Source organism: Tamandua tetradactyla, chromosome 2 (genome assembly GCF_023851605.1).
Source record: "Tamandua tetradactyla isolate mTamTet1 chromosome 2, mTamTet1.pri, whole genome shotgun sequence".
In the NCBI taxonomy this organism is placed as follows: domain Eukaryota; kingdom Metazoa; phylum Chordata; class Mammalia; order Pilosa; family Myrmecophagidae; genus Tamandua; species Tamandua tetradactyla.
In genome coordinates, this window is record NC_135328.1 from 124712106 (window position 1) to 124720570 (window position 8465).

Consider the following 8465-nt stretch of genomic DNA (forward strand, 5'->3'; position numbering starts at 1 on the left):
GGGGAAAGCCGGGAGTTTTTAGAAGGTCTAGACCCGCCCAGGGGCTGCACCGGAAGGTTCTGGACTAGCCGCAGGAGAGAGCTCGGGCGGCCAGGGCAAAGGGCCGTAGGATCCGTTGCGCGGCAGGGCTGGAGCTTTAGGGCGTAGCCAAGCTCCACCCGCAGGCAGACAAGTGAGCTCTCCAGAGGAGTGGCAGCCCTGAGGCCGGGGCCTGCGTCCCAGGGACCTGTGCCAACAGAGGAGGCTGAGCTGCACTTTGCAGCTGCCCTGAGTCGAGGCTGGGTGCGGGGAGGGGGTTCTGAGTGCGCGGGGGCCTGGGCGCGCCGGGGAGCCTGGGTGCGCGTGGGGACCTGTGTGCGTTGGGGAGCCTGGGTGCGCGCGGGGGCCTGGGCGCGCCGGGGAGCCTGGGTGCGCGCGGGGACCTGTGTGCGTTGGGGAGCCTGGGTGCGCGCAGGTGCCTGGGCGCAGAGGATGGCCTGAGGGCTTCTGGGCCTCGGGGCAGGGAGGTGGGGTCGGGTGTGTGGGGGGTGGTGTGTGGGGGGTGGCGGCTATGTGTGTGCCAAAAAGAACTTGTTGTTATGGGGTTTAGGGTCACTTTCCCCTCCCTCCTTCCCTATCTAACCTGCCTCAGTTACATTAATTTAATTAAAGATACATATATAAAATCTGTCAGTTATTACTTATTCCATAAAATATATTTTCTTTTGCCTTCACGTCAGCAAAATTATTGTTGTTATGACTGAAATTTTCACATAATTCGAGCTCTGTTGAGAGCAATGATCTAAAGGACTAAGGAAAATGTAATTGTACTCAACAGATTCAAGATCTGAGTGTATTTTCATCATGAATTAGAAGAAAAAGTAAAGTAAAACCGCTGATGCTCATCACCACTGGAGATGATACTTTGCTATGTAGGAACCTGCTGCGTGTGTACAGGTGAGAGGGAGGATTCTACAAGGTGTTAATCTGTCTTTTCTTTTACCTCAGCTCTCCTGCTTCTGAAACCCTAACCGCCGGGACGGTGCCTGCACCCCAAAGCCTGTCTGTGACCTCAGAGTGCACGACCCGATCTCAGCGTGTGCATGGGCTGCCTTGTGCTTCCAGGAGGTGCAGGAGTGTGGGGAGGGGCTCCCCTGAGGTGTGAGCGGAGGTGGTAGCCACGTGTCCCTAACGCTGGGGTGGGGAGGGTGATGGGGGGGGCTTGGAAGGGCAGCATCACAGGGCACCTTCCTGGGATGGGGGAGGTGTCCCATATTTCCACCTGTTTGCGGGTTACATCGGTGTGTACACTTGTTCACATTTTTCAAGATGCACACTTAAGATTTGTGCATTGCACCGTGTGTAAATAAAGTACTGTTACCAAAACAAAGGCTCCCTGGGCATACTTTCTGTGCGGAATCTAAGAGGAAAACTGTAACACAACTGTTTTCATGTGTGCCTTTCTCATACACTCACAGGCACATACACAAGCACACTGCTTGTTTGCTTTTTTTTTTTTTAACCTGGCTACAATCTACCATACATATGATTTTTGTGTCCTTAACGTTGTATCTTGAACCTTTTTCTATGGACACAGGCTTCATAATTATATAATAATTGCTTCCTTGTTCTTTATAAATAACTACAACTCTACATTTTTGTTAATAATGGTTTTATTTTATCTCTTTCTTGGATAAATGATCAGGTATGGGATGAATGGGGAGAAGACTGTGGATTGTAATGACTATACCGAAGCTCACAGTTGGGATGTTATTATAAGATGCTGAGCTTTGGCGTTCAGGAGGAGTGCTTTGTACTTTCTGCTCTGCATGACCTTAAGCTACTTCCAATCTAGTTCAGTATCACCCACAGAGTTGTACTGAGCATTAAATGAGATAATGTATATAACGTGTTTGGTGTGGAATCTACCAAACAATGCTCAGTAATCCCTAGAGGATATATTGTGAAACTACTGTCCAAAAGGCTGCTACCAACTTCAGTTCCGGTGATGATGCAGAAGTTTTCTAACATATTCCCAGTATTGGGTATTAAATCCCACTTGTGTGGATGAAATATGATATTCTATTGCCGTTTTAAGTGTATTATTTGACTGTCTAGGAAGTTGCATGTTTTTCTTTGATTAAAATTAAACAAAAAATTCCTCCTAAAATATTTTTTCCTTTTGATTTTCAAATGCCTTTTTTTTTTTTTTGAGGGGTTAGGGGGTGCATGGTCCAGGGAATCGAACCCAAATCTCCTGCTTGGTAGGCAGGCATACTAACCACTGAACTATCTGTGTACCCTTTCAAGTGCCTTTTATTCACGGTTAATGTATGAACAGTATTGCAATACTGGTGATGTTATGGGGCAAGCTAAGCGTTGCTTTAGTACACAGTCCAGTGAGGGGAGGAAAGTAGGTTTGTGTCACTTCAGACCTTGCCAGTGAGTGACTTCACACGCAGTGCAACAATATGGTGAGGTTTTCCTGCAAGAAAGGGCAGCCTTCCTTGCCACTGCCCTGGGACAGTGAGACCCCCGCCCAAGGCGCTCTCTCTGCTGAGCCCCTGTCAGGTCTTGTTGAGGGTGAGCTGGACAAGCTGTGGCTTGTCCACTGCAGAGGCACTGCAGATCCCTCTCAGCCGTTACCTAATTCATCACTTAGCCTGTGTCTGCGTCGTTAGCGCCTGGCTTTGGCTGGTGCTGTTTGTAACGGGCGGGTCACATGCCCGCCAGGGCGATGGCTGGTCACAGACCCACCAGGGGGATGGCTGGTCACAGACCCCTCACTGCGGATCGTGGTGCAGGCCTGGCCTAAGTCATGTCCAGGCAGCTCTCAACTACTCGGGTCAAAAGCACACATGCTCTGGTTTATCCTGACCTGTTTCCCACTTCAGGCCACCATGTGTCCATTGATTTCTGTATCATAGAAGGGACTTAGACTCCCCTTATTCTGCTTTTCTGCTTATTCTGGAAGAAGATATGGGTGAGAAGGTTGATGAAGACAGTGAATTCGGTAGTGTGTATGGAAGCTAATGATCTTGGCTTGCCTTGATGTCTTTGATACTGTTATGAACCAAAGCCAAGGCCCTGTAAACACAGGTAAGCAGGGGCGTGGACTATTTTACATGTGCCTATAAAATAATAGGGTATATTTGGTCAAGGTGATTGGAAAAGAAAGAGAAAACAAGAATGAAATGATTTTCATGATGCGTTGCCAGTGTCTCAACCTCACCTTCTGATAGGCGGGTAAGTGTAGGATACTGTTCCTAAAGAGTTTGACTTTATTGTGTGGCCCCTGAGGGGTACACATTTTTATTTAAAATTATCACATCCTGGGTGGGCCATGGTGGCTCAGCAGGCAGAGTTCTCACCTGCCATACGGGAGACCCAGGTTCAATTCCCAGTGCCTGCCCATGTTAAAAAAAAAAAAAAAATCAGGTCCTATAATAACCTCTTACATTTGCATTGCTTTTTAAGTTTCTAAGTGCTCCACAGATGTTATCTAGTTTGATCAAATCTACAAATGTTTACTGAGCTTCTGTTAAATATGATGCTCATTTTGGGAAACTTAAGTCCCATGTTACAACCTGAGAAAGGCAGAGAAAGTGGCAGCTACAAGGCATGTTTAGGTAGCAGATGATAATCCCCTTTATTCAATGGATTTGGACATTTTTCTTTTGCCTTCTTTGAGTGACCTTCAAATTCAGTATTTGATAGGACATGTTTATCTTCTTTTTTCCATCTGTTTCTCTTTCCTACTTTCTCCCCTCCCTGCCCCTGAAAATTAATCTTTTTTTTTTGTAACCAATCTCAAATAATTACTGAGCTTCTTTGAGCAATCACTTAATAGAAAGCTAATATTTTTAAGTGTGCTTTAGAGAGTGTGCTGAGAATAGACATATATGAAGGAAATGTTTGGTCTCTATAAAAAAAAAAAAGACTTGCCTTTTATGGTGTAGTTTTTTTTGGGAATTCTCCCAAAAATCTCTGTGGGATGAGCTATGAGGCATTGCCCTTTATCCTGGACTGCAATGTCAAGGGTTCCCATTGTCATGCTTTTAAGTAAACTTGGGATACTCTGTCATTAGAGAAGAGGTGAGCCAGCATGGCAGCCCATGGCTGCTGTGGAGAGCCTGGGACTTTCACCCTGAAACTGTTCTCCCAGGCCTTGAGACCCGAAAGTTCTCTGAGGTCATGGAAGCATCTCGGGCCTGGGGAACCTCATCCCAAGATGAGGACAGAGTCGGAGTCTCCCGGCAGTGCCTGCGTCAACGTGTTATTTCTCATGTGTGTTTCCTCATTGCAATCCGGAGAGGATACAAATCTCCCTTTTTCTGACAAAATGCGGGAAATGTGAAGAGAAGGATCTTTGAGGAAATAAGGCACTGTTGGAACCTCTGAGCAGATGCAGTGGATCAGGTCCATCCCTGTGCACCAGGCGTCACCAAGAGCCCTGCTTTCCTGGGACTCGCAGCAGCAAGCTCACACTGACCTCCAGTGTTGCTTCCTATGAAATGGAGCTTGAAGGATATTAAGGAATGACAAGAAAGAAAGAAAGAAAGAAAGACAGACACAGACAGGTTCAGGGGGTCTGAAGCTCAGTGATAACAGACCACAGACATCAGACAATTTTATTCTTAACCAGATCCTGCTTATATACTACAGGATGACAAAAGGTGTGCATGCATTTCCTGAGGGAACAAAGTTCTTATCTTTCAGTGCTCTTCCTTCCTACTTAAAATAACCATTTGGGGTAAACAAACATTCTCTTCCTCCCAGACTGTTCTACATAAATCAGATAACATAAAGTAGCTTACTGCCGCCACCACGCTAATGCCATCTACTCCCAAGTAGTTCCACAGGTCTTATGTTAATCCTATCTGCTACACTCCAGGGCATCTGGAATTCTTGGCTTGCTCTTGTTGCCCTCAAATTTATATACTATTAAAGTTTTACTTATTCTCCTGTTTCTGTTTCAGTCCTATTGTTCCATAAAGTTAGTTAACCTGAAAAACCAGGAAACGTTAATCTGAGTCAGGCGGGGTGGAGCAACCAGCTCGACCTGGATTTGTGTGTGCTTATAATCTCTTTGGTCTCAGTTCTTCACCTAAAAAGTATGGCACAGTGGGAGGGTGGTTGGTTTAGCACCTGTCTTTATACATTTTCAGAGTTGTTTTTTTTTGCATGGGCAGGCACCAGGAAATGAAACCGAGTCTCTGGCATGGCAGGTGAGAGAACCCTGCCTACTGAGCCACCATGGCCTGCCCCAGAACTTACATTTCATACTTTAAAATGCTGAATGTAATCTAAATTATATCTCAGATATTGAGGTGTAAGAACAGGAAATTGGCTTCTGTGATCTTGTTTTCCCTATGGGTGCATCCTCTCTTACTTACTTCCACAGATGTGAAATAGCAGTAACTAAGCCCTGTTTCTGAGCATGCCATTTTCCCATACCACTAGAAAATTGTTTTCTGAAAAATTCTTCATTATGTAACTCCTGTTTCTGCTGAAATTCTCTACGTTGGTGTCCATTTGTATTTTTTTTATTATGGAAAATTTTAAACGACTTGTAATAATGTACCCCTCTGTTCCTATCAACTGACAACAATTATCTACATTCTGTCAATCATGTTTCCCCCGCCTTCCCTTTTCCCCCAAAACACACACTCACACACACTTTTAGTATAGGAAGTGTGCTGGAGCATTTTTAGGCAAATCTCAGACTTTATATCATGTTTTGTAAACTATGACTACAATGACATGATCGTTCTCCCCCCTCCCCCTCAGTGAGCCATAATCCAGCAGTTCTTTCCATTTGTAGTGTCTTGAGAGTGGAGGGCTTTGGGAATACAGGAGCTCCAGCCTGGGCTCTCCTCCAGAAGAAGTGGTAGAACTCATCGAGGAGCATCTTACACTGGCACCTGCCCAGCCTTTCACAAGACTTTCAGAAAGCACATACACCCTTGTCTTTGGGAAAGGTCTGTCCAGACCAATGGGCATTATTAACATTTACTGAGCACCTACTGCATGCATTTCCATAGGTGTTGTCTCCTTAAACCTTCATGCCAAAGCTGGGAAGTGAATTTCTGTGAAAAGTTTCCCTAAACTTTGCCTTCTGCTTAGTCACCATGACTTAATAGGAAATTTCCAGTTAGCTCCAGCATGAAGGGCTATTTGATTTGTGCCTTAGTTTAATCAGAGGTTTAAATGCTGCAGAAACAATAACCAGTTCATTCTTTGAGACTCCCTGGGAAATAGCTAACTGAAGATAATAATGTTACCAGACAAAGGCTGTGGATTCTTTTGTCAGATGCACTGAATAACCAATTCCTGAGCCCCCAGGGTTTCAAAGAGAGAAAGAATTTATTGTGAGGCCCAAAAGGGGAGCAGATGGCCTAGTAGTCCAAAGACTGTCTCTGGAACTGCAGTAATTCTGATAGTTTTATCAGAGAAAAGATGGACAGGTTTAGGATAACGAGCAGTGGCCCCAGGTGATGTACTTAGAAGTCACCTGATTATTGTGCAGGTGCAGTTGATCACGTGCTCAGTCACAGAACCTGTGTGGAATGGTGGAGGGAGGTGCAGGCGTCTTGTAGGTGCACGTCTAAGCTCCTGCGCATGTCAGGCATGCCCACTTTGGTTAAATCCAGTCTTGGTCATCAGGATAACTGGACTTGGGATGGGTTAGTTCTGGCTGACCCAAGACCCTTCATTAATAAACATTAGGGGCTGTCTTTAGTGATGACAAGTTGAACTGGATAACTGGGTAAAAATGAAGGTTAGTCACAGGATTTTTTACAAGCACAGGGGCAGAAGATAAGGGCTACACAACCATCATCAGAGATCGGGGCAGCTGGGTTACAATTCAGAGATTTCAGGAATTTCCCTCATCTACTCCACTATATCAGAAAGCAAAAAGAAATATCTATATAATGACTCAGTAATTAAAATCATGTTTCAACATGTTAGGAGAGAGAGCATGTGTTCCTCATCACAGCCCAGATGAAGAAATTCCACTCAGCATCTTCCTCTCTAATACCCTCCTCAGAAGATCAGAAACTAGTGACTGTTAGGCTGGAGGGCACTGGGTGAGAGGGGGAGGTTTGTGTTTGAACCTTTTGTTCATAAGGAGTGTCTGTAATTGGCAAAATGGAGAAGTGTCTGCCTGGAACATGAGGAGGAGGCCCCATGAAGAATTTCGGCGAAATAAAGAAAAAACAAAGAAAGGAATGGAGGTGGGATGGAGGGAAGGAAGGAAGAGGGAAAAAGGGAAAGAAAGCTCAAAACCTCCTTATCGGTGGCCGACTTTATAACCGAGCCTGAGGGGACTCTGGTCACGTGGGTGGGTTGTGTCTAAAATCCTTGTGCTGACCCAAAGGGATGGATGGATGCCGGTCCTCCCCTGCACTGGCCTCTCGGAAGGGATCTCAGGCCCCCAGACCCAGGCTTTGCACCTGCTACCCTCCCATGCCCGCCTCAGGATCTGGACTCTCAGGGGAGCAGCGAGCTCTCCACCACACAGTGGTCCCAGCTTTCCCTAGGGTAGAACTTTCTTTGTTTCCTTCTTCTTTTTTTTTTTAATTTGCAAGGGATTAGTCTAATTTGCATTTCATTTACGCAGACGAAATTAAGCAGCAGGAAATCAGGCCCTTGGGGGCGGTGGACCTAATAGAACACCTTCACAGACTATTCGCCCTTCTTTCAGGTAAGGGGCGGGCGCTGGTGCTCCCAGGTTTTGCTGCGCGCCCCGCGGGAGGGCTGCGCTGTGAACCCCAACAGAGAAAACGTCCGAGCCTTCCCACCGCTCAGACTTACCCCGGGCTGGGATCGCTGGAAGGCTTCTCAGCGGCCTTGGGGCCCAGGCGTGCCTTTCCTTTTGTTTTAGTGTGCAACTGGGTCTTCCCCCCGGAAGCACGTTTCTTTTAGGTTGTAAATAACAGAGTTAAAGGATTTTGAAGAAGGGAAGAGAAACGACTACCTTTCAGTCGCCACCATTGCCACGTGGTTCTTCCAAGATCCAGCCTGAAGAAAGCCTTGGTCTTAAGGGTACAGGAGCGCTGCTGAGGCCATTTGATCTCTGAGATACTTTCCTTTTAATCGTGGCTCTCCTGAGGACCTAATGAATGGCCAGCCACTGGTCAACTGTAGTGTACTGATTTCCATCAAGCATCTGATTGGGAGTGAAAGAGGCTGATGCTCCTCAAAGGCTGGAAGTTTTCAGAGCCCAGATTCTTCCTGGAGACCTGATGCCCCTGGAGACCTCGTACCCCTGGGGACCTCGTACGGCTGGAGACCTGGTGTCCCTGGAGACCTGGTGTCCCTGGAGACCTGGCACCCCTGGAAACCTGGTACCCTGGAGACCTGGTGTCCCTGGAGACCTGGCACCCTGGGAACCTGGTAACCTGGAGACCTGGTACACCTTGGGACCTGGTGCCCCTGGAGACCTGGTAACCTGGAGTCCTGGTACCCCTGGGGCCCTGATG